The following is a 26,758-nucleotide window of genomic DNA, read 5'->3' on the forward strand; positions in this document are numbered from 1 at the left end:
TATTTGCAGAGAAGCTCAGCCACTCCGAGTCAACATCAGGCACAAATGCCCAAGAAATGAACCATTTTGATGTTTTGCAAGATTGAGAAGGAAGTCACTGTGATGATGACATCATGAACGAAGGAAAAACAGATCAGAAATGAGGAAGGATAATTAACAACAGGTCAACTCAATTATTCTATTTCAGACTATTATAAGGTACATTATATTTTATCATTAGCAGGAGTCCTTTTTTTTTAAGAGTATTGTCTAAACAGGCATAATATAACCCAACATATATTTTGGAAGACTGTTTTGGTCACTGAGTATAGAATGCATTGTGAGTTTAGAAAATGAAGATGGTTCGCAAAGGCAGTAGAGGAGAAAGTGAAAAAAAAAGAGAGTTCTAGAACATCCAGACAGATTTTTTGTTGCCTAGATCCAATTCTGATGGTACCTTACTTAACAGGAAATGATATCATCTATATTTTACGTTCATGCCTTTGTTTTTCTCTTTTGCCGTTCAATTGATTCATTTTTTGTGTGTGTGTGTGTGTGATCCCAATATTTTCTTGCCTCTTTTTTATTGTTTTCCCCAAGTAACATTTCATCATGTTTCTGCAAGTGTTAGGAGCTTATTTCCTGATATCCTTGGCAGAGGAATGTTCTGGATTTTCCTTGTTCTGGTGCACACACAAAGCCACTGAACTTTAAGGTAGCAAACTTGTAGTCCAGATGGGTAACAGTATTTACGGTAGGTATACACTATTTCCAAGCAGGTGTTAAATATTCAAGAGTACATCTGTGATTCAGTAATTTTAGACCACAGGCAAAATCTTTGTATGTTTGTCACCTTTTGAAGTAGTCATTTTAGCATCTTAAATTATAACTGATGAGAAAACCTACTTCCTGAATGTGAACATCCTGTCAAATCAAGAAAGCTAAACCTTGTCTGAATTTTTTCTATTGAGCTGTTGATTGCTGGCAGTTGGGTAGCATTAAGGTGATCAGAAGTTTGCATTGTCTTCTGTTTTGTCTTTCTAACCCTATCATACATGCCTCACCTACTTTCTGGATTATACCTTTCGTGGTCAGGCATTAATCTTTCTGATGTTTAATACTTAGTGGATTTGATTCAGTCAATAACTTAAGTATTAAAATGCTATCAAAATGTAATGATCCATGTGTCCCTTAATTTAATTTTTGTCTGAGTATATTGCCCAACCATTTTGACAGAGGTCAAGCAAGTGCTACCTCATAGAACTGCTTATGAAAAATAAAAAGTACTCTGGGCACAGTGAATAATGGAAAATGTTTCCGCACTTGTAGGAGACATTGGGTAACATTAATTCTTTTCTTCAAAAATACTATCATTGGTATGTTCAATTCTTTAGAGACATATGTTCACAACAGAAATGAGATTGTTGTTTAGACTAAAATGAGCCTTAAGTAGGAACAATGTTGTCATGTTCCCAGCCGATGTTCTCTCTGACTAAGCCTGATTCAATCAAATCATTAGAAGTACTGTTTGTAAAATCATGCCTCAATAGACAACAAGAAAAACACAAAACGCAGATTTACTGCTACTTAATTGTTTTTCTACCACTGTGACAAAACATCACGAACAAGATGACTTATAAAGGAAAGGATTTAATTGGGCTATTGGAGAGGTTTAGAGTCATGATGGGAGAGCGAAGACTTGGTGGCAGAAACAGCTGAGAGCTAACATCTTGTCACTCAAGAAGAAGAGCTCACTGGAAGAGGGCAAGTGTTTTTGAGACTTCAAAGCCCATTCGAAGTGATACATCTCCTTCAATAAGGTCACACCTCCTAATCCTTCCCAAATAGTTGCAGCAATTTAGGGTCCAATTATTTAAAAATATAAGCTTATAGAGACTATCCTCATTAAAATCACTACAGATGTTTTGTGCCTAGAATTTACTATGGCATTTGGTTAAAATAATCTTTTAAGGTATCAATGTTTTTTTTTTTTCCTACTTGTAACAATTTTATTATCTTCCAGTAATGAAACAGTTTTGCTCTCCTTAGCATTGAGTCCTGCTACTCAGGTGTTCCTTTCACCTACTCTAAGAACCACTACCTTGACTTTGAATTCTGCCTAAGGTAAATTTTTGCATGCTGGCCCATGCAGCCAGTGTAAATTCTGCATGTTTAACTCTCAGCATTCCATATCACAATTGGCCTACATATTCCTCAGACAAATATTAGGTCTTCTAGAATGGCAATGTGCAGCTGAAAAAGTTAAATTTAGAAAAACAGGGAAACTGGATAATTGTCGACCTTACCCCGTATTAAAGAAATAGTTTTCCATTTCTTATAGTAATTAATCCATTATAACATTCCAGATCCTGACAGAGAGCCCTGGGTCAATGTGCTTCTATCAGCCATTATTTCTAATTAAGTCTGTGTTTGGCAGCAAATGACCTTAAAAGAAGAACATTATTACTGGTAACTATCAAGCTCAGGTTCTTTGGAGGAAGTCAAAATAAACCAGGATAGGGCAGGATTATGCAGGATCCAAGCCAACTCTAGAGATATGAGTAAGAAAACTGTTCTGTCTCCTATGATATGGCCATTGAGAGTAGATAAGGAATGTCCAGTTCATTATGCTCAACAGGGGCTCAGACTGAGTGAGAAACAACTATGCTCCGTAAGGAAAAATGAGCTCTTCCAGGAATAACTGTAAAGTTCTTGTCCTGAAATGATTTACTGTTGTATGACAAACTTTTTCTACGGATATACAACACACAAGTCTATTTGCTCCAGATAAGAAACTCAACTACAGACCAAGTAGGAGACCAACATCCAACTGTGGAGAACCAGTGAGTTTTATTGGGGTTCCATACAGCAATATGGATAAGGGGTTATTTATAGGGGTGGAAATGCCTCAAAGGCAAGTCCCACCCCAGCATGAGTGCCAGCTCACAACAGCTGATCACCTGTAGCATGCTACACAGCCTACAGGCAGTTTTACAGGTTGGAGAAAGTTCTTTCCAAATGCTTCAGTCCATCTAAACCTCTTCAGACAGCTCTGCTGGATTCTGCTTCTTCCAGGCAGCTGGTCTGATCTCAGAGTCCTCTTTGCAGCTTTGCTTGTCTGAGAATAACCATCAACAGTCCTTATTGCTTATTCTGGGAAGGACTGGCGTCATGAATCTGGTCAGCTTCAAGAACTTCATAAAAATATTTTGAGTTGTTTGGTGTCTGCGTAAAGCATCTTCCCTGCAGGATGGACTGTCTCAGTCTCAGAGAGAAGTTCTATATGTTAAACATGCACCCACTCTTCCTCAGGCAGAACCAGTCACATAACCTAAGGGTTGAGTAGTGGCAACAGAGTAATTGTTTGAGTCCAGTCTTAGGGCAGGGAATTCTTTGCACTTCCGAAAGAAGAGAATAAGAACTATGCTGACCACAATGGTCCGCTTCCCTGAAACTTACACTGGGTTGCTACACTGTGTCTCTCACATAACATTGCTTTGTAGAAATTCAGCCTGAGGAATCAATCCTCTAGAGAGGATTGATGAATCCAAAGGCTGTTGAACCGGGGAAGGAAGCAATGAACACTGCTTGCATTGCACTCTTTCTGCTTAATGAATGCTTGTTGGTACATGTATCCAAATCTTACTGGCATGAGCATCACCATATCTTGGTGAAAAAAATCATTTGAAATGTATCCCAATGTTGTAGAAACAGCATCCAAAATTTCCTTGGTGACCACTGAGTTTTCTAGCATCTTTGGACTTCCACTTCTCTTGGAAGCATTTCCACACTAGGTAATCAAAAGCCATTAACAATCACTAACTTGGAAGGCTAAGCATACTGTAGGTACGTTTCTGAGTAATGCCTTTGGCTTTAGGGCTAGAGAAAATTCCCTTGGCCTTTGCCAAAAATAATTTTAGTTCTTTGGATTTCACACACACACACACACACACACACACACACACACACACACACACACGTTAACCATCATCTCAACTACACCCTCTGCTAGGCAGGCATCTATGCATTCCTCAAAATATAAACATGTGTTCTTTGCTGCTTAAGGTCACCAAAAACTAGCTGGATCCTTTTATGTTCTTTGTTGAACAAAATGTTAAGAGTGATTTACATATAATTATGTATATGTAATTATGAATATATAAAGTTAACTATTCCAGGTGACTGACTTATAAAACATCACTGAATGCATCAACAGTGAGAGGATGGACCCACACATCACACTTAAGAAGGTGCTAGTGCTGACCCATTTTTTTTTCTGTAAAATATATATTTCTCATTTGTTTTTACTCCTGGAGTACTGTAGGATAAGTCAGTGTATGTATCAATGAGTGATGATAAAAATCGGGGTAAATCACTTGCCTCTCTCAACTTGTTACCATTCCTACACACAGGATCTCTGTGCTTCTTTTTTTTAAATTTTTTTATTTTTAAATAATTTTATACTTTGACTTGTATCCCAGCTATAGCCCTCTCCCTCTTTTCCTCCCAATCCTCCCCTCCCTCCCCCTTCTGAGTCCACTGAGAGGAGGTGTCCTCCTCTCCTTCCATCTGGCCCTAGCTTATCAGGTATCTTCAGGATGGTTGAAATGTCCTTATCTGTGGCCTAGCAAAGCTGCTCCTCCCTTAGGGGGGAGGGGAAGCTCATGAGTTCATGTCAGAAACAATTTCTGTCCCCCTTACTAGAGAACCCACTTGGATACTGAGCTACCATGGGCTACATCTGTGCAGGGGTTGTAGGTTATATCCATGCATGGTCCTTGGTTGGATAAACAGTCTCATAGAAGATCCCTGTGCTCAGATACATTTGGACCTTTTGGGGGTCCCTGTCCCCTCTAGGATATACTAATTCCTCCTTCCTTCATATAATTCCCTACACTCTGCCGAAGGTTTGGTTATGGGTCTCAGCATCTGCTTTGATACACTGCTAGGTAGAGTCTTTCAGGTGCTTTCTGTGGTAGGCTCCTGTCCTGTTACTTGTTTTCTCCTATTTCCAATGTCCATCCCCTTTGTCTTTCTAGATGAGGATTGATCATCTTACCCCGGGACCTCTTTCTTGTTTATCTTCTTTGGGTGTACATATTTTAGTACCTTTATCCTATCTTATAGGTCTATATAAGTGAGGATATACCATGTGTGTCTTTCTGCTTTTGGGATACCTCACTCAGGATGATTTTTTCTAGATCCCACCATTTGCCTGCAAAATTCATGATTTCCTTGTTTTCAATTTCTGAGTAGTATTTCATTGTATAAAAATACCACAATTTCTGTATCCATTCCTCCGTTGATGGACATCTGGGTTGTTTCCAGGTTCTGGCTATTACTAATAAAGCTGCTACAAACATGATTAAGCAAATGTCCTTGTTGTGTACTTGAGCAAATTTTGGGAATATGCCTAGCAGTGGTACTGCTGGGTCCTGAGGAAGCACTATTAATTGTCCGAGAAAGCACAAGATTGTTTTCCATAGTGGTTGTATCAGTTGACATTCCTACCAGCAATGGAGGAGGGTTCCCCTTTCTCCACAGCCTCTCCAGCCTGCATTATCTCTTGAGTTTTTGAGCTTAGCCATTCTGATGGGTGTAAAATGAAATCTCAGGGTTGTTTTGATTTGCATCTCTCTGATGGCTAGGGATGTTGAACATCTCCTTATGTGTTTCTCTGCCATTCTATATTCTTCTACAGAGAAATCTCTGTTTAGCTCCATACTCCATTTTATAATTGGGTTACTTGAATTATTGCCTATTAACTTCTTTAGTTCTTTATATATTCCAGATATCAGCCCTCTGTCTGATGTTGGGTTGGTGGAGATCCTTTCCCAATCTGTAGGCTGTTGTTTTGTTCTAACGACAGTGTCTTTTTTTGTAGTTATTTGGAGATAAATAGTAGATGATTATAGGTTACGGTTCCTCTGTAATATCACACTGTAGCTAACTTCATCTCTTGTCTATGATGATTACTCACTATTTAATGCCTCCACCTCTCCTATCTACCCCCACTTAGGTTCTAACCACTACTTAATATCCCATTCTCTTGTATGAGATAAACAGTGTGGCTCCATCACCTGAGTGAAAACGTGCAGTATTTGTCTGTGTCTGTCTTAGCTCAGCATGTCCTCCTCCAACTCAGAGGATTGCATTCCTTTTTATGCCTGATGATCTCCATCAATTAGGTACATTCACTACTGCAAATTTTATTACAGTAAACATGAGAGGGTCTCTTCTACATATTAACTTCGATTTCTTTGCCTACATAGTTATTCATAGGACCAGCAATGGTGGTAGTTCAGTTTTCAGCTATCTGAAGAACCTCCCCTACTGTTGGCTACAATGGCAGAACGAGAAGTCTCATTTTAGAATCCCCGTATCTGACCGCACCCATTAGCAATACTTAGTAGGAAACACTGAGATTCCTATCACGATAGAATTTTATTTTCTAGAATTTTACATAGAAAGTTTGAATGTGTGGGTGTGAGCCGCATGGTGTGTCACAGTCTTTTGACTAAGAAGAACTATTATGAGCCTCATCTACACTAGAATATGCTCCAAGATTTGATTCCTTTTCTCTGGTGAATAGTGTTCTGTCGGTGATGTCACAATCTGTTCTCCATTCACCTGTTACAAGCATACTTTTTATTGTTTTTCTTTACATTATTATTAAATGTACTGTAAGTGTTTGTGAATGTCTCTGCATAAAGATAGTTTTCATTTTCCATGGGTAAAGGTTCATTACAAAGTCATATATATTTAGTTCTTTTAAAAAGTTGTAAGATTATTTTTCCAAGGTGCCATTCCATAGCCTTTTCTCAAAACACAGAGATCCATTATGCATCTCTCTATAGCAGTGAATACCATTCAACTTCTTGAGGCTAAGTATGTGTAGGTATAGTTAGTTTCATGTGGTTTTGAACTGACATTGCCATGATGACTAATTGTGGTAACAACCTTAAGAGGCTTCTTAGCCATTCTTGTATTAATTGATGGCAAAGTATTTCTTAAAATCTCTTACTTATTTTTAATTTCATTTTCTTTTCTAGTGGAGAGTTTGCTTTTAGCTTTAAATGTTTTACTCTTTAGACAATCACAGTCTTCTAGAAAGACACTGAAAATTATTTGAGGACAGGGTTGTTTTCAGAGTTAAGCTGCCAAAGAGTTTCTGCACCACATAAATGTACAATTTCTACAAACATCAGTATGTACTGTGAAAAGCCTATGAAACTTACCTGCCTACCACACAGCCCTCAAATTCAGGAAACTAGCATTGATGTACAGTGTTCATTTTTTACTAACATCCAGCCATGGGAAGGGGTTACCTGCTGTTTGAGTGTCTTACAAAGCACACATATTTGGTTCAAAAATCACAAAACTTTTGTCACATTTATTACCTTTCCTTTCCTTTTCAATATAATTTCAGGGTCTCTCTCTCTCTCTCTCTCTCTCTCTCTCTCTCTCTCTCTGTGTGTGTGTGTGTGTGTGTGTGTGTGTGTGTTTTGAAGATGTCAATTAGAATGTTCTTCAATTTAGATTCAATTTCTGGTTATACATTTTTACTAGGACTATCACAGAGGCAATACCTAATTTTAAATCAGAACATGTTGCATTTTACAAAAATAATTTTCTTAGGTTTGATAACCTTATGCACTCATATTTAAGATATGCCATTGAGTATGAATCATTGTCTATACAAAGTGTTACCACACTTAAAATAATAAAAATACCTGTAACAGTCCCAGTAGTATTTTGGAATACTTTGATATCTCTCCCTCAAAACTTCTTCTCCTATCTTTAGAGGGAGAATAATACTATTTTCTCTCAGTCTGGATTACCTTATGTTTTCTAATACTTTACATAAGTGGAATTATAAAGCATGTAATATTTTTTAATTGGCTTTTTGACTTGGCATAATTGTTTTAGTGTTATAGCAGTGGTCAGTGTTTAGACATTTTTTATTCTTAAAGACAATTCTATTCCATGATCATCACAGCTGCTGGGACTTGTTGATGGACATCTGATTTACTTCCAGATTTGACTATTAAAATGGAGCTCGGTGTGTATGAATGCACAAGGCTTGTATGGACATATGCTCTCTTTTTCTCTTGGGAAAATTCCTTGGCATGGAATAGCTGGATCATATGGTAAGTGTGTATGTAACAACAAGAATTTGCCAAATATTTGTGTGAAGTAGTCAAGCCATTTCAAATCTATCAGTACCAGGTGAGCAATCTTCTCTGTCTCCTTCCTTGCCAGCACTTGGTAGGGTCTGACTCTTAAGTTCCAGCCATTCTAAGGGGCACAGTGGTCTCTCACCATATTTAAGTTTGATTTCTTAAGTAATGATTGCGAGATACTTCTTACGGATTTTATGAATGGCCTTTAAATCACTCAAAATGTGTTTGCATGGGGGTTTTATTGTTTGTTTGTTTTGAATGGAGTTTTGTTTTGTTTTTGAAAATTTTTTCAGTGCTCTTTTCAAACCACACACCGTAACTCTGTCAGATTTCTCCAACTCTGGCTCTCTTTCCTTTTTTCTATTCTTCCTTCTTTTTTTTCTTTTCTTTTTTTCTGGAGTTAGTTCAAAGCATCTGTTTGATTGTAAAAGGAACTTTTATCCGTCTGTTTCAGTTGTGATCTCAGAGGCTTATTGCCTCTGTCTGCTGACCTAGCCCTAGTCCGGGAAGCTTCTGGCCTCTGTGCAACCTAGCCTAGGTCTAGATGTTATCTGCCTCTGAGACTTCCTGCTGAACATGCTCACCATTTCTTTCTTTCTTTTTTCTTTTCTTTCTGAGCTCTGGTAAGCTGGCTGGTTCAACTCAGCTGTTCTGTTTCAAACTCCTCTCCCAGTTAACTTATTCAATCTGGTTTCCCTCTTGGCCTCTGAATTGCTTGGCTTGGCTTCGAACTAACTCTAGCAATCTGCTCTAATCTCCTGGCTCCTTCTCGTTCTCTGGCTCATTTGGTCTTCACCTGAGTTCTCTCTCTCTCTTTCTCTCTCTCTCTCTCTCTCTCTCTCTCTCTGCAAGCACTCTCTCTCTCTTGTTTTTGAATGTTAAATACTCTTTATTTGGTATCATACACATACCACAGTAAATGCCTTTCAGTGGTAAAAGGCAACATACTTGACATGGGAATTCTAATTAAAACCACATCATCAAGAACATTTGTGTCCTGACATTTAGCCACTGCCTGTAACAGGCCAGTGAACACAAATCGAAATGCAGGTAAGTCTTTTTGTTTCTGAGAACATGATAGAGTTTTCCCAGGGTTTAAACATATGCATATACCCAGTTATATAAACCTAATGATAAAACCATGTAATAGGTTTGAGGAGACACCCCCATCTTTGTGGAAAGTAGAACATTACTACTTAAGCCCAATCTTATTTTGAGAAACAGAGAGTAGTGATAATATATATGCAGCTGGATCGTTATTCTTAAAAAGATCATATCTGCTTTACCGCATGTCAGTTTTACTTAAATCGGGACTGTCCAACAAAAACAGTTAACCTCTCATGATCCGAATTTTTGTGTATGAATTAAATTATGGTACACATTAACAGCCATGAGACATTTGTTGTGTGATAAATAAGTCAGCAGAATTATACATGAATAACCTTTTTAAGATAAACTACTAGGTCTGCCCTTTCTCCCTTCTTAATTCCTGCAAAGATCTTTTTTTTTTTTTTTTGTTCCAGGAATGTATTTGGGAGTCTCCAAATACTCCCAAGTATCCCCAAATACTCAGAGTATCCTCTTCCCAGGTGATACATTTGTTCTTGTTGGCATCTGTGTGGGAGAATCCAGCAGCCTGACCTGTCTTCTGTGCAAAAAGACCATGGAGATTTGGTCCATTCTTATGCTTGCCCCCTTTTCCACAAGGTTCGACTGGGCACACTTCTGAACAAAAATCTTCTTGCCTTTCTCAACATCACCCATGTTTTTAAATTTGCTCCTGGCTGATCGATACTACAAATGTTACGACCTAAAGACCAAAGTCCCACTCTCTGCAACCTGTCTCTATTACTGTCCAGGTAAAACTGCCTCCTCGATCTCTGCATTGCCACTTAATAGCTACCCTTTCCTCTCTCTTCTCATGAGGGTTGGAAGTATCCTATTCTGTCAAACCTTTCTCTGATTCATCACTGTTTCTGCCACTCATTAGACATCACTTTCAAACATGGATGCTTCCTTCTACAAATTACATCTACCCTCATTTTTTGGGATTAAAGGTGTGTACCACCACACCTGGATCTAATTTCTCTCTCTCTCTCTCTCTCTCTCTCTCTCTCTCTCTCTCTCTCTCTTTCTTTCTTTTTCCCATTCATGTCATTAGTATTTAATTATTCTGGTAGAGATACCTTACATCAGACATTTTTTTAATTTTTTTTTTCACTTTATATCCTAATTGTGTCCCATCCCTCATCTCCTCCTGGTCCCACCCTCCCTCCATCTCACCCTATCCTTCTCCCCTAGTTCACTGAAAGGGGAAGTCCTCTTCTCCCCTACTATCTGACCCTAACCCATCAGATTTCATCTGGACTGCATGGATCCTCTTCTTCTGTGGCCTACCAAGGCCGCCTCTCCAGGCAGTAGTGAACAAAGAACAGACAACAGAGTCCATGTCAGAGACAGCCCCTGGTCTTCTCACTAGGGAACCCACATGGAGACTGAGAAGCCTATTGGCTACATCTGAGCCAGAGATCTAGGTCCTCTCCATGCATGGTCTTTGGCTGGTGCACCAGTCTTTGCAGGCCCCCTGAACCCTAGTTTGTTGGCTTCGTTAGTCTGTCTCCCTATGGAACTCCTGTCCCCTTCTGGTCCTTCTATCCTGCCGCTCTTCACTAAGACTCCATGTTCTCTGCCCAAAGTTTGGCTCAGAGTCTCAGCATCTGCTTTGACCCCTTGCTGGATGGAGTCTTTTAAAGGACATTTATGTTAGACTCCAATCCTGTTCTCTCTCTTCAACTATTTCTGGTGTCTACTGTATTTGCCCTTCTGAATGAGAATTAAGTATCCACTCTAGGATGGTACTACCTCAAGACCCAGCCATACCACTCCTGAGAATATACCTGAAAGACGCTCCACCATACAACAAGGACATTTGCTCAACTATGTTCATATCAGCTTTATTTGTAATAGCCAGAATCTGGAAACAACCTAGATGTCCTAGATGTCCCTCAACCGAAGAATGGATAGAGAAACTGTGCCATATTTACACAATGACATACTGCTCAGCTATGAAAAACAAGGAAATCATAAAATTTTCAGGCAAAGAGATGGAACTAGAAAAGATCATCCTGAGTGAGGTAACCCAGAACCAGAAAGGCATGCATGTTATGCACTTACTTATTAGCGGATATTAGTCATATAATACAAGAAAACCATACTATAATCCACAGAACTAAAGAAGCTAAATAACAAGAAAGGCTTTTCTTTATTTGAAACTTGCTGTATACCAGGCTAGCCTTGAACTCAGATGTGTCTCCTGGATTAAAAGCATGTTTGTACTCTAGCTAGATCACATAGACATAGAAGGACTTTGGATGTGATTTCTTGCCAGAACAGCCATGTTCTGAATTAAAATTCTTCTACAATTGTTTTTCAATGCTAAAGGGACTGTAGTCTCTGAAATGACTGGCAGCCTACTGCTGCCCTTGCAGTGTCTCAGGCCTCTAAAGTCAAAGTTACTTACATACAGGAAGGCTGTGAGTCTCCCACAGAGAACCTTCTGTGAATTGTGAGGGTCTCTTACTCTGTGACTTTTTCTTTACTAGGCTAGGCTGAGCTTAATGACTGGGAATAGAGGTCACTATTGTCTCCAACAGAAAAGTAAAGCAATTTTGGTTATGGTTAGTGTATGTATGTATGTATGGTGTAGGATGTCTGTCTGCTTATCTGGTGCCCCAGGCAGTTGAAGTGTTTTCAGAAAGTTATAAAACTGCAGTACATGGAGCTCAATGGAGACAGTCACTGGTGATATGCAAGTGCCTTAATGTGTTTTAACCCTGTCTAGCTCTCTGTCCACTCTCTACTTCCTGCCTAGAGATGCACTGACCAGCAGCCCTTGCTCCTGACATCACACCTACCATCTTTGTGTCCTCTCCCAGTAATAGCTGTTGTGTTATAAAACTTCTTCTGTAGAGACAGAAAGCAAACATCTACTCATCCCACATAGGACTCACACAACAAAACAAAATACAGATACCACAAAGGTTCAGCGTCATGTCGCAGTGAGTTTTATTAAGGTTCCTGACAGGCAATTGGGTGAGGGGTTACTTTCAGGAGCCGAAAGGACTTACAGAGGGCTGCATCTCCAGAGCCCACCCCAGCATGTTGACAGCTCACAGAAGCTGGGAACCTGGAGCACATTGCACTGCCTACAGGCAGCTCAACTGGATGGAGGTACAAACATCCTCCAGAAACCTGGCTGGTTTCTGCTTCCAGGCAGCTAGTTGGTCGCGGAGGCTTCTGTGAGATTTTACTCCTCTGAGAATCTTTGCACTTCAGCTTGTGTGACTCTCCTTAACAGCTCAGCTTCAGTTCATCTGAGAAGGACACTCAGCTTTTATTTCTTACTCTGCCAGGGCTGGGCCTCATGAGTCTGGTCTGTTTCAGGGACTTCCTGAAGTTTTTCTTTTTTCTTTTTTTTTTTTTTAAGTTGTTTACCTTCTCGTTTAAGGAGCTTCCTGAAGGATGGAATGTTTAAATCTTGGAGGAAACCATTACACAAGATAAGCCACATTAAACATTTCTTGCATTAACTTTCTTCTTGTAAGTTATTTGATCCAAGAAACAGGAAAAATCTTGCACTTTTCGTGTGCTTTGTTGACTTCTTTTCACAGTGGATATGTCTCAGATATTTTTTTTTCATATCCTCAACCTAAAGTTTCATAATAGACTCTAGAAAATATGGAAATTAAATACATAGTAAATGGTTTATCTACTTAGAGATGCAAATTATGACATCATAAATATGAACAAACTCTTTCCTCTTTGGGTTTTTACACAACTGAACATGAGTAAACCCAGCAAGCAGTAGATGATCCCTTTAGTTCTGCTTACTGGCACTCGTCCACATGCCCCCAATATCTTGTCATCTTTCTGGATGCTTTTGCTGTAGATGTTGACAACAGTGGCTCATCATGGTAGAACTATACCTAGTACCCGAGCCACCTTCTGGAATAAAACCACACTTGTTTGATTTTTGTGACTAGATTCCACTGACATAAGCCACTGGAGTCTGAGGAATTCCTGCTACAATAGCTAGTATTATGCTAACAAGTAAAGGAAAATAATTAAAATTAAAAAATAGTCTTGGTAACAAAATTCTGGTTCTTTTTTTTTTCTTCTTCTTTTGGACTTCAGGCTTCAAGCCCTTGATGGAAGCCTGAAGCCCACTGAGACAGCAGTGGTTGGAGTTTAATTGAAAGGCAGAAGTACTGTGCAATAGTCCTTTTAATCAAGATGTTAAAGGGAAACTTTATTAAACTTTGATTGAATATATAAAATTAAGATGTAATACACCTTAAATATATTAGCTCAAATTATAAAATATTAAATTAAGATTTAATATATTAAATTAAACAAGATTAAACTAGATTGAAAAAAATGCTTTCGAAAAAAATTCTCAAATACACCAGAGAAAATGATTAACCATTTTATTGAAAAGTGAAAGCGTAGTAAGTATGCAAATAATGAGAGAAGAACTGTGGGAAGTGACCTAGCCTCACTGGGTACAAAGCACCTGCTCTAGGAGGCAAATGAGATTTTCAAAGGACAAAGTAAAATTTGGTCCTGGATTAAAGAGAAGGAAAGCAAAGTGTGGTGATGTATTCCACTCCCCTAAACAACACAAGAACCCCGTGGTGAGTCCCCACCAATGGGAATTCACATTCTCCATTCAGAGCTGTTCTCTTTTCCCACACTAGACACAAAAACACCGTAAAAGGACTGCATTGTTTGTGCTTGGGTTTACCTCTGTCAGACTGGCTGCTGACGGATGCTGACTCTCAAATCTACCTGGAGACTTCAAAGCAGGGAGAAAATCAACACAGAGAATCAGAGCTACTTAAGACTAATAAGAAAGAAAAGACAAAAGGACACAGGCAATTTATGAACGAGAAATGTCATTCAATTACATTTTTAATCCAATGCTAAAGATAAATAAATATAGATTTATTTAACTTTTAAAAAGCTAAACCCTGTAAGTAAATGTTACCACATCCATTTTGTACAGTGGTCTTATAACAAAAGTATCATTTTCTTATTATAAGTGAGGAAGTTGTATATCAAACAGACAAGTTCTTTCCCAGACATACCAGGAAGTGATACAATCAGCCTCTATCTTACTGCAAAAATCTTATCTTTCCACTAATGAAAGACTGTGTGTTTGAATGATTTTATGTGTGCATGTATATGTGTGTGGTGCACAAGTGTGTTTTGTGTAAGTGTACTAGACTATAAGAATCTATGTTTATGGCTGAATTACATCCATAAAAGTAGGCAGCTTCCCCAGAGGGACATGTCCCTACTTGTACTCACTAGTAATTAAAGTACAGATTATAATAATAATAAATAATAATTATAGTAGTTACCATGTATTAAGCACTCAATGGTGTGAGACACAATGATAAATACTTTGCCTGAAATAATCTGTTTGATCATTTGAACAGCTTATGAAACCAGCATGAGCAGTATGTGCTCATTTCAGGTCAGACACTTAAGACTTAGAGAGTGCAAGGAAAATGCCCAAGGCCACAGCTTTGAGTCACAAAGGCTGGACTCAAACTCAAGCTCCCTGTGACCCCGCCCCTTCTCCCGAGGGCAACACTGGTCATAAACATGATAGGGATATGTAGATAGAAAGGGATGGGAGGAAAAGAATCACAGATTTTTGCTCAGGCCTGCACAAAGGCTCTTTCCCAGGTCTCAGGACTTTTAACTACCATTACACTGGTGACTCATGGGGGGATGTCCTGAGGTGAGTCTTCAATTTCTGTCTCAGTCCTAAGGAATGAAGGTATGTGTCTCCAAACATCCTTCACAGTGCCTGAATGGTACTAAAATATGGGCAAGTGAGGAACAACTGCTATGTTTAGTTCACTGACACCGTTCTACGGGGCTGTGGCGGAGCCTATAACGTCACAGAAGATGGGCAGGCTCACTACCACTGAGCCACAATGCTCAGGGATACACTGATATCTACAACTGGGCAATATCAGCATACACTGTTTTTGTTTTTCAGCCCACACAATTAGACCTGAGTCTTGTCCTGTACACCTAATCTTGCCAATGACTACTAGCTAAGGAAACACAGCAGTTCCCCCTTTGCCATATTTAACATTACTATCATCATAATCACCATCATAGTCACCATCATCATCATCCCTGAAGTCTCTTCTGACTTCATTTTGAAATGCTCATTTTCTTGGCTTTTCTTTCTGTTCTAATTGTACAATTTTAATCCTTATTCTTGATTTTCAACAACCTCACTGTTCCATTTCTGTGCTTCTGTGCTTGAGAACCTACAACCACAGGCACCAGCTGTGTAACTTCAAAACCATATGTGCCCTGCTGTAAGGGGAAGGCATCAATCTCTGGGTTTTTGGATGATAGCATCCACACCCATATTTCCAAATCTGTATTCCCCTAATGCTCTGTATAACCTCCAAACACAAATTTCTAGCTCCTTCCATTTCTAGGTTATGCAGCTCTCACCTATAGGTCTACTTCTGTGTCTTGACATCTGTACTTACACATTCAACGAAGCAGACTGGGAAGGGATCTCATCCTAACTAAGCAGGGATAAGGAACACTCCCACTGTGGCTGGGATTTGGAAAATAGCTCCACTAGTGAAGTGTTTACCTTGCAAGCATGAGGACCTGAGATCAATTCCCAAAGCCTCCATGGAAAAGCTGTGTTAGGTAGCACACTGCTCTAATCCCAGCACTGGCAGACAGAGGGCTCCCCGTAAGTGGACTGCATCTGAGGCACCCTAGGTTGACACACGGACATCTAGCTTCCACACACATGAACATGCATACATGTGTGAGCGCACATACGCATATACAAACATGCTCTCTTGTGCTTACTAGTTCCAAAATTGATGAGTTATTTAGTAACTGTTCACTTTCATATCCTCTACTGTGAGGATAGTTGCATAGCACCATACATGATGGTGTGACTAGCCTCTTTCACCCCAGGCTGTTCCTTGTGCAGTTACTCTGTCTGACAGTCAATCGTGCTATTTTAGTTCCAATAGTCGCTGATCTCTACCAAAGCCATCGGAGTAATGATGAAAACACACCTAAAATATCTGCACATCATCAAACATTCATCTGTATATACAGACAGAGGCACAGTCTCAGATTCTCCCAAGAACCATTGAAGTCGCTCATGAAATACTAAGATCTAAGCAAACTTAATTGTTTGGTGCAAACAGTGCCATGCCTGTGACACTTGAGAATGGCTTCGTTCTGTGGTATTATACACCTGTGGAAAATATTAATTATGTAAATCTGAGAACATTTCTATTCTGGAGTAATCTAAGGAAAATGAATCATATTTGAGTCTCTCCCCCTGTCTGTTTGTCTGTCTGTCTCCCTCTTGCTCTCTCTTCTTTTGAAATGTCACCAGGTGCTGTGCTGTGAGTTTTTACCATGTTCATGCACTGCTAGTGAACTCACCAACCTCCAGATGTGGAGTTTAACTTGGCAGGCTTGATAAAGTGAGCCTGTGTTTGTACCAGTCTCCCTCTATGCGGAAACAAGTCTTTATTCAATGGATGCATTTTTGTTCATAGTCCAAAATTCCTTCCACTGTTCCAGGTTTTCTAGGTGTTATTATTTCCACTCCAGTAGAATCATAGCCCCACTATGTTCCCTGCCAGTGATATTTTCTGTTTGTGTGTTCTGTGTGCACATATGTGTGAATTCACATTAGCTTGTGAGGTTAAGGGGGATAACAGAAAACAGCATCACATGCTTTTCTCTGTCTCTTTGCCTTATTTTCAGGACAGTCTCTCCCTGAGCCAAGAGTGCACTGCCTCAGGTGGACTGACTGACCGCTCCGTGCACAGGCTCCAGCTGTTTCAGTCTCTAGCATTTGCTCTGTACTTGTTTGCAATCACTTGTAGCTTTTACATAAGTGTTGGGAGTCTGACCTCAGGTCCTCATGCTTGTACAACAATGATTTGACTCAATAACTGTATCTAGAACCCTCAGTAAGAATAGTTATTAGAATGTTGTTTGGGGACGCATCATATCCTGTGTATTTATGGCTGTGTCATTTCCTCATGTAAGCCTTACAGCAAGTTTGCTTAGCAGCTACTGTAATCAACCTGGAGTCATTCATTGAGCAACTGCTGCAAGTCTTTTAGTTACAGACATTAAAACATTGCTTAAATCTAGCTCCTCCCACCATTGTACTTAGCACACAGCCCAACAAATTCTTCAGCTCTCTCTTTTTTTAAAAAAAATTCTTTATTAATTACACTTTATTCACAGTGTATCCCCCCTGTGGTTCCCTCCCTGCTCCCATCCCAATCCCTTCCTTCCTCCACCCTCTGCATGCATGCCCCTCTCCACATCCACTGATAGGGGAGGTCTTCTTTTCCTTCCTTCTGATCCTAGTCAATGAGGTCTCCTCAAGAGTGGCTGCCATTTGGCTAAGGCTGAGGATCTGGCTTGCTTCCATGTATGTGGACGTATCTGCATTGCCCACGTGGCATGCTGGGGTTGGCTACCCAGAGGCTATTTAAGCTGTGGGCTGGCTTTCCCCAGGGTCCGATGATTGTTCAAGGTTCCTGAATAAACTGCATTGAAAAAAAAAAAAAAAAAGAGTGGCTGCATTGTCTTCTTCTGTGGCCTGGTAATGCTGCTTCCCCCTCAGCTCAGTTAATATATAATCTAGAGGTGGAGACTGGGTTCAGTGAATAAAGCACTGGTACTGCAGGCATGACAACCAGAATTCAGACTGCCATAACCCACACAGAGGGCAGGCAGACATGGTGGCTGCCTCTGATTACGGCACTTCACTCTGGAGGCAGTCCGGGAATCCCCTTAGAAAGCCTGCCAGTTAGGCCAGCTGGAATAGGAAAACTCCATGTTCAGTAAGAGACTCCGACCTAATGAATAAAATGAAGAGCAATTGAAGACGCTGGCATCAATTCAGGTCTCCACAGTAGCACCCACAATAGGATGCTTACAAGTACAGACATGTATACAAGCTTATCACACACATGTACACATGCGAAATGTTACAATATCAAGAACAAGCCTTTTCTTGTACCTTTTATGTGTTCTCCAGCATGTCTGTCATCTAAACAAGTTTTAAGTATTTATTGAATGATTTAGTCAAGCAAAGAGTAATCAAAAACCATATTTGTAATCAACATATATTGCTACAAAAGGTAAATACCAAGAGGAAAGAAAATTATGAGTTCTGCTTCAAGTGGCTCTAAATCTTGCATCATTAGCAGTGTGATAGAGGAGTGAAAATACACAGGGCTACATTCAAATGCATGATTTTTAACCTTGTAGATATTAGCGCTGGGAAAGCTCTGTAATTTTTTTCTGTGATTTCACAGATTCTCCAAACCCAGAATGGTAGAATCAAAATGAGAAGATAATTCCCCACAACTTAACAACCTGTCATTGCCCTCCAAGAACGTCGATCTGTACAGCACCACATATTTCATTTGTGTAATTCGCCAGCATTCAACGGGAATTTGCTTTAAAAGCTTGCAAATTGCAAGATTCCACTCCATAAAAGAGTCTTGGGAATGTATTTTTGCTGAAATGGTTCGCATAAGAACGTTGCTTTTGTGATTTTTATCCATCTTAAGTTCTGAGCTTGAATTTTCCTCATATCTGTAATGAAGTAAAGTTATATCCAGATATGACCACATAGGGCAAGGTCTACCGATGTGGGTTCCCTCGCTCTTCCTGCGCCTCACTCTGGTGTCATTCACAGGCATTTAAAACAAGCTGTATCCACTGAACACAGACTAAGCCTCAGGCTGATGGGAGATAGAATGGAGCATCAAGAAGAGAAACAAGCTTCATCACCAGGTTCTGTTCTAAGCCGCCTGTCTGGTCTGGGCAGGTTTACTCAGTGAGACTGTAGCCAATGCACACTTTGTCTTTTGTGGACAGAGGTCAGCCTTTTAGCGTTATTTAACTTCGATCTCTCTCTTCAACTCACTGTCACTCAGCTATGCTGTGGGATAGAGGCAAAGCTTTCATATTTAATCAGAAACTCCCCAAATAAAAGTTCCAAATTATCCTTACGCATTACAGCTTTTCTCAACAATTTAGCATATTTATTTTCATTACAAAATTAAAAATAAAGGAAAAAAACATTTGACCAAGCAGCAAATAGTTCTTGAGTATGTATGTCACAGAGAACAGCATCAACCTGGCAGCCTGCAGATAAAAAAAAAACAAAACAAACAAACAAACAAAAACCAAAAACACTGCAGAAGGAGAGGCCCTGGCTCTGTGCTGGGTACTGCTCTAGCTGAAATACAAAACTGTAATATCACAGATGATCACAGATATGTAATTTCGTGACATTTTAAGTAGCTCTTGACCATTTGTAATAAAACTTGAATGTAAATTCCTCAAATTGTGACCAGCAAACCTTCTGATCCAAATTATTAATTATGTTGATAAAATAAAGTTTTTTTTTCCCCACTACAAAATTGTCATGGAAGGTCAAAAGTATGGTGGATAGTTTCCCTTCATTTCATTTGTTTGTTTAGTGTGGTGTGTGTGTGTGTGTGTGTGTGTGTGTGTGTCCCTACAACTGTGCAGAACACCCTGAGTACTTTTGCCCTAGTTTTTAGTTTAATGATGTATGGCATTGAGAACACTGCTTGAAAGGAAACAAAAAGATCATTGCTAGTTATGACATGAAAGCATTTTGCATTCCTTAAGTAATGGATGATTGGGGAAATTAGTCAGTAGTTGATCATAACTTGGCAGAAAATTGCTAAGTATACAAAACTATGTAAGTACAGAGTGGGGGAAAAAAGCTTATTAATGAAATGTCACAAAATACCAAAGTTCATTAATCCCAACTTGCTATTGCCTACTGAATTAAATAAATGGTTCCTTTCTTACACACATTCCTAAGTTCACCAATATAATGAATAATTGTTGAAACATTAATTTCAGTAAATCTAAAAGTGCCTTACTTGATTCCACTATGCAAAAGATCTGAATTCAACTAAATTAATTATTATGAGCAGCTTTGAGCTTTATTTTAATTCTTGGATTTACTGAACTCAAGAATCTATTTGGCAACCTGTTTATGTGTTATGTATGTTGTAATTAAAACTGTAAATGTATTCATAAGCACATTTATAAAAATTACGATGGCGTGTGTTTAGAATCTTTGATTCTGTTAACCTTAAAGTTGGAAGGAGAAGAAAGAAACTTTTCAAAGTACCACTTTGTTTGTTGCTTCCCTTCCCCCTGTTTTCTTGTGGTTTGAAGCTTTTCTTGATTGGCAGCATAGGAGTTCTGTTATTTCCCAAGCTTGCCATGTGCAGAAAGTTTCTCAGCCCTTAAGTTCAGATGTCGTTTTCTTTGATGAGCTTGTGATTCTGATATTACAACTGAAGTTGAATGAAACAGTACAGGCTGTGAGACACTCATGGCTGCTTGTACCAGCACCATTTTAAACTCTCAGTCTTGCTGAAGATGCTGGTTCTTAGAAGGGTTTTCATCTGGGGCTAACCCAGAGGAAGTGTTCTATGCAACATACACTTGTTACAGTCTCTTCCTTTCTATCTCTCTAATATAATTTGTGTCTAAGTCGCCTAAAACAGAATTTTAAAAAAACAGTAAAGGTCAGAGAGTACAGGAGGAGGAGGACCACCCCGATCCCTGGACTAAGGGAGGGGCATGGGGAAGAAGTGGGAGGGAGGGTGGGACCAGAAGGAGATGAAGGAGGGGGCTACAGCCGGGATACAAAGTGAATAAATTGTAATAAATAATAATCATAATAATAGTAAGTGTTCTTCAATAAATAACTCTAGCCATAAAATTTTTAAAGAACATTAATTTGGAAAAACATTCTGAAATAAACCCACTGATATTATTTTTATTTTTATGTGTTACAAAATTAAAATATACTACAGATGATATTTCCCTTGAGGAGATCTCTCTATCTACTTTTCATAATTAATTTCTCACACGTGCCTCTAAGGACCATATTGCTTAGAAGGATTATAACTGCAAGCATTGTGCTTGTAAACACAATATTTAAAGACTTAAGCCATGCCTGCATATCTTCCTGTGAAATTTAAATGTGCATATGCTTGCACATTAAAGCCACAGTTTGATAGTTGCTCACTTAACTAAAGTTACTTTTATTTAAATCATTGTGAAATGGGATGTATTCAGAATCTGAGGCTTCAGTTTTCCACATTCAACTTCAGAAACAGAAACCCAACTTTTCTCTAAATACGATAGGAAAGCTGTATTTTAGGGTTGATAGTACGGTCAACAGAGTTAGCCTCTCCTTTCTGTTTGGAGTCCTAATCTAGTTTAAATATTGTATATACATTTTGGCTGAATGAAACATTATCATGGCCATAAACCTTGAACTTGCAAGTTTGCAAAAGCAAGCCGACTAATATGATGGCATTGCAGTGTCTGTCGTTAGATCCTCCTTTGGGTTATGCTCAGATAAAATACATTCTGAGAACTGAGGCACTTAGTAACTTTGAGCACCTTAGAAGGACAGCCTTCTGAACTTCACCTTTGTCTTATGTGGTGAAGCCTGTAGAAAATAAAGAATTACTAGTTCAAAAATTACACATGCAGGGACTAAGAAAAAATGTGAGATTTACCAAGAAATCCCACAAGAGACCCAAGCATCAGAGGTTGTTCAATCAAAGTTTGTTGAACAGAAAGATGAATACTCAAGGTCACAGGAGGCAGTGTTGGGTGTAAATAGAGCCTTTGTTCCTTTGCTCTGCTCACAGCCTCCAAACTAGAACTACGCCCTTCCTAGAAATGCATGGACATAGCAAAGAGGAAAGAAACTGGGGCCCACAGAGATCCCAGGTGTACAAAGAAAGTTGGCACAAACTAACAGGTGTTTCCATGCATGACCATCATCAAGAAAGCCTGTTCTATAGGGCAAGTTCCAGGACAGCCAGAATTACACAGAAAAACGCTGCCTTAAAAATTAAAAAGAGGGGGAGGGTGTACAAAAATTCAAAATTCAATGCTCAGTTTTAAAACAGGAAAATTACCATAGAACTCAACAAGTAGAATGCTGTGGGCTCATGAGGTGGCTCAGTATCTAAAGACAGTGCTGCTAAGCTGAGGCCCTGAATTCTTTGAGATCAAACAAGCTCAGTCCCTGGAAGCATGTATGGAAGGTAATTACTAACTTTTGCAAATTGTCCTCTGACCTCAACACAAGCACCAGAGCACAAACAGGCACACACACACACAGTGAATAAGATGTGATAGAATGTGTTTTTAATAGAGCTGTGTGTGCCAGGGTTGAGTTCAGTAGTGGAGCCTTCAGCTGGCATGTGCAAGGCCTGATACAGAAAGGAAGATAGAGACAGAGACAGAGGGACTGAGAGACAGACGGATGTGGGAGGAGGGCTAGGAAGAGAATGGATAAGGGTAAGAGGAAGAAAGGAACGAAAAATATTCCTTGAACAGCAGATTTAAAGGCATGGTAATGTACACCTTTAGTTCCAGCACTCTGGAGGGACAGGCAGGTGGATCTATGAATTCAAGACCAGCCTGGTCTCACAGCCAAGTCCAGGACAGCTGGTAATATACAGAGAAACCTTGTCTCAAAATAAATAAATAAATAAATAAATAAACAACAAAAAAAGCAGATTTTTTTTCTATTTTGAATTATTAAGTAAACATGAGCTAAGTATTGAGATGAAATATGTAGCTGCTTTTTACTCCTTCCACAAACTGAAAGACTTTTCGAAGCTCAACAGTTTGTGATTTATCTTTAGTTTACCAAGACATGCTTTAGTGTGCAAAAGGGGAAATCAATTTTTATGACTTTTAATAAAAGTGTTTTTTTTCAAACTAAGAGCTTTAGAGTCAGAGTCCTGATACATCTGTGGAGCATTACTAATCAAAAACACAGAGTCCAACCTCTGACTTTCATCTCCAGTACCAAGAATATTGAGATAATGGAATTTAGGGTTGTTTTCAGAAAGCATTGGCTTTTGATAGCTGCTCAGTAAATGCTGTTGTGTTAAAAAAGGGTTTGGTAGTCATCACTGGAATCCTTGATAGGAGCAAAGCATGTGTGTGTGTGTGTGTGTGAGAGAGAGAGAGAGAGAGAGAGAGAGAGAGAGAGAGAGAGAGAGAGACAGAGGAGGAGGAGGAGGAGGAGGAGGAGGAGGAGGAGGAGGAGGAGGAGGAGGAGGACAATCTTAGGTCCCTTTCCTCAGGCATTATCCATCTTTGTATATGATACAGGGTGCCCCATTGCCCTGTAACTCACCAAGTAGACTAGGCTGGCTTGTCCAACAAGTCCCAGGGATGTGGCCCTCTCTGTCTCCCCAACTCACATCATCCGCCAAAAGCCAAGCTGGGATTATAACAGCTTGCTAGCCCAACCTGATCTTTTTAATGTGGATTCTGAGGGTTTGAATTTGGCATCTCATGTTTGCTAGGCAACTGAGCCATCTCCCCAGCCCTTGGAACAAAATTTTAAATTTATCATGTGTGTTTTTTCCACATGTTCACTAGTTTAAATAATGGTAATAAATGAGGAAATAGAGAGGCAGTGGTCTGGTACTGCCATGCGGTAAAACCAATCCTATACCTGGGGTGGGGCGGCTGGATTCTCAGTGGAAAACAACTCCTAGGGCATCTTTGCACCATGGCCCTTTAGACTCATGCACCTTTCTTGCCTACAGCAATGCAGTGACTGCTGCAGCAGCTAAGCAGCATGAAAGCCATACAAATGCAGTCAATCAGCTTCTTTGGAGGTATGAGGACATGGAAAACCCTCCATGTCCAAGAAGCTGTGAGATCATGTCTGATTTAAGTCCCAATCCTAAATAAACCCAGCCTCACACTGAGTTTTACGTGTAGAATTTCATGTCCAGTCCCTGTAATGAGGTGATAAGGCCTTGTGACAGCCAGTCGGTAGCAAGCAATGGCAATTAACAGGATTGCACTAACCTGGAGATACGCCAAGCTGGCAAAAAAGGATTAGAAAGTAAATGAAGTGAGCAACCATGAACCAGCAAATAGGGCTTAATGGACAGTACAAGGCAGCGAGGCAAAGAGGGGGCAATTTGCTCGCATTGATTTTCACTGCCCACTGAGCTGCATTTCTTTTCTGATCCTAATGCATTTATCTTGGCCTAGGCAAGCTCCCTGGCTGCCATCTGAGGGACAAGTCCATTGACTGCACCAACTCCAGGAATGGCTGGAGTCAACCGAAGTGGAACCTGGCCCGTGGAAATCTCTTTCAGGCATCTTAATGTGGTGATCCCATGACCTGGAGAGCTGAAGATTGTCCAGCAAGGTCATACTGGATACACGCAAAATTATTTTGGGTGAGAAGAATTTTGTAAGAGCAATGAATTATTTATTATAGAGGTCCTTTCCACATGCATATTCCTTCTTGTTTACACGTAAATCACAAAAATAAATGAACGTGTTCTCAGCCATAACTTTCTCCATGTTCTGAATCATCTGCACTTCACAAGACAAATGATTTCTGCTGCCCAATACCATTTAACCTTGGTGCCATGTACTGGGAACTAATTGGAAGAAGACGGGCCTGCCATTCTTCAATGTGATAAACAGAAATCTTGTAATGCCATGTAAACCAGGACAATGAGAATGCTTTCCTGTCACCATCCCTTATGTTCTTCTCTGTTTTCTTCTTTCCTGTATCATATCCTGGTCTCTGTTTGTCAGTATGTCATGTATTTATTTTGTGATCTCTCCACTTCTATTTTTTTGACCAAATTATCTATTTCTTGAATTCCCTCTCCAAATTAAAATGCCTCCACAAAGCAAACAAACCCACCACTTCACCAGGACACAACTTAGAAAACTCTCTAATTGTCCACTGGAGTCTGCACGGATGCTGCCTCAGGTCCTTTCTCTTTTGTCCACCGTTCGAATTGAGTCCTAAGATGAAGTTGCTTCTGAGATTTTGAAGTATCATTGGTTGCTTACTGAAAAGAAAGAAAGAGAGAGAGAGAGAGAGAAAGAAAGAAAGAAAGAAAGAAAGAAAGAAAGAAAGAAAGAAAGAAAAAGAAAGAGAAAGAAAACTATTCAATTTCAAATGGTACTAGATCTGTTATGAGATGAGTCAAGTTCTTTGTCTTTTTTAATTTTTTATTTTTTATATTAATTATAGTTTATTCACTTTGTATCCCAGCTGTAGCCCACTCCCTCATTCCTTCCCTTTTCTACCCTCCCTCCCTCTTCTCCTCCTATTCCCCTCTCCAAGTCCACTGATAGGGGAAGGTCCTCCTCCCCTTCCATCTGATCCTAGCTTATCAGTTCTCATCAGGACTAGCTGCATTGTCCTCCTCTGTGGCCTGGACAGGCTGCTCCCCCCTCTTAACCAAACTTTGGGCAGAGTGCAGGGAATCCTATGAAAGAATGGGGAGGTAGTGGGAACTGGAAAAGACAGGAGCTCCACAAGGAAAGCAACAGAACCAAAATATCTGGGCACAGGGGTCTTTTCTGAGACTGATACTCCAACCAAGGACCATTCATGGAGATAACCTAGAATCCCTGCTCAGATGTAGCCCGTGGCAGCTTAGTATCCAAGTGGGTTCCCTAGTAAGGAGAACAGGGACTGTCTCTTGACAAATTCTTTGTCTTTTGTATATACTTGGATAGGAAAGCAAATAGGTGACTATCCATACCAAAGGCTGTTCTTAAGAATTATACAAAATTTCAGCTCATATTTACCTCAGATAAACAAAATCGTACCAAGAGATGAGCATGGATAGTAGGGGAGTCTACTGCTTGGCCATAAGTATGGGATACTCTAGGGCTTTGTTTTCTGAAGCTATTGGCAAGATACTTTGTGTAACCTTCTGTGATGATGCAAAGGTGATTTTGGGTAGAGTCTCTGCTGATGACTTCCTTTTTCTACCTATGATTTCTTTTCCGTAGACCATCTTCACCTTTCCGTAAGTGTCATATGTCCTTAAACTCTCATTAAACTCTGTTTTGGGGGCATTCTTAGGGTTGCTGCTACAGCAGCCACAGGAGGGAAATGAGGACATTTCTAAATGCAGAAAATGTTAACTGCTGCTGCTTCAGTGGGAGGAGCAAAGGTCATCTCCTTCTAAGCTATACATTATATAACATGTGCACTGGTGTTTCCTTATAGGTTCTGAGACAGCATATGTATTCATCACACCAAGACAGTTAACATCTGAAACCTCCAGCAGCACACAGGCAAAGGTCCCAAGAAGGAGTCTCTCTAGCATGCAGGTGAAGTACCTGGAAATTACCAAACTCCAAACAGAGGCAGGCTTTACTTGGTGGGGGGACAGGGAGAGAGAGGAAGAAAGAGAAGAAAGACAGAAATAAAGAAAGGAAAGAAGGAATTAATTTAATGCACCCAAATGAATTTAGTTTAATACAGACAGACCTGTGGATATTTTCTCTCTCCTTCGGATTATCTTGATATTCTTTGAATGGCTCTCTGTTTTCCCTCTACCTCCTTTCTGTTCTATAAGATTGTCTTCCTAAAATAAAAAAAAAGCATGTTTTGTTTTTCC

The sequence above is a fragment of the Meriones unguiculatus genome, chromosome 10, assembly GCF_030254825.1.
Source record: "Meriones unguiculatus strain TT.TT164.6M chromosome 10, Bangor_MerUng_6.1, whole genome shotgun sequence".
NCBI classification, from domain to species: Eukaryota; Metazoa; Chordata; class Mammalia; order Rodentia; family Muridae; genus Meriones; species Meriones unguiculatus.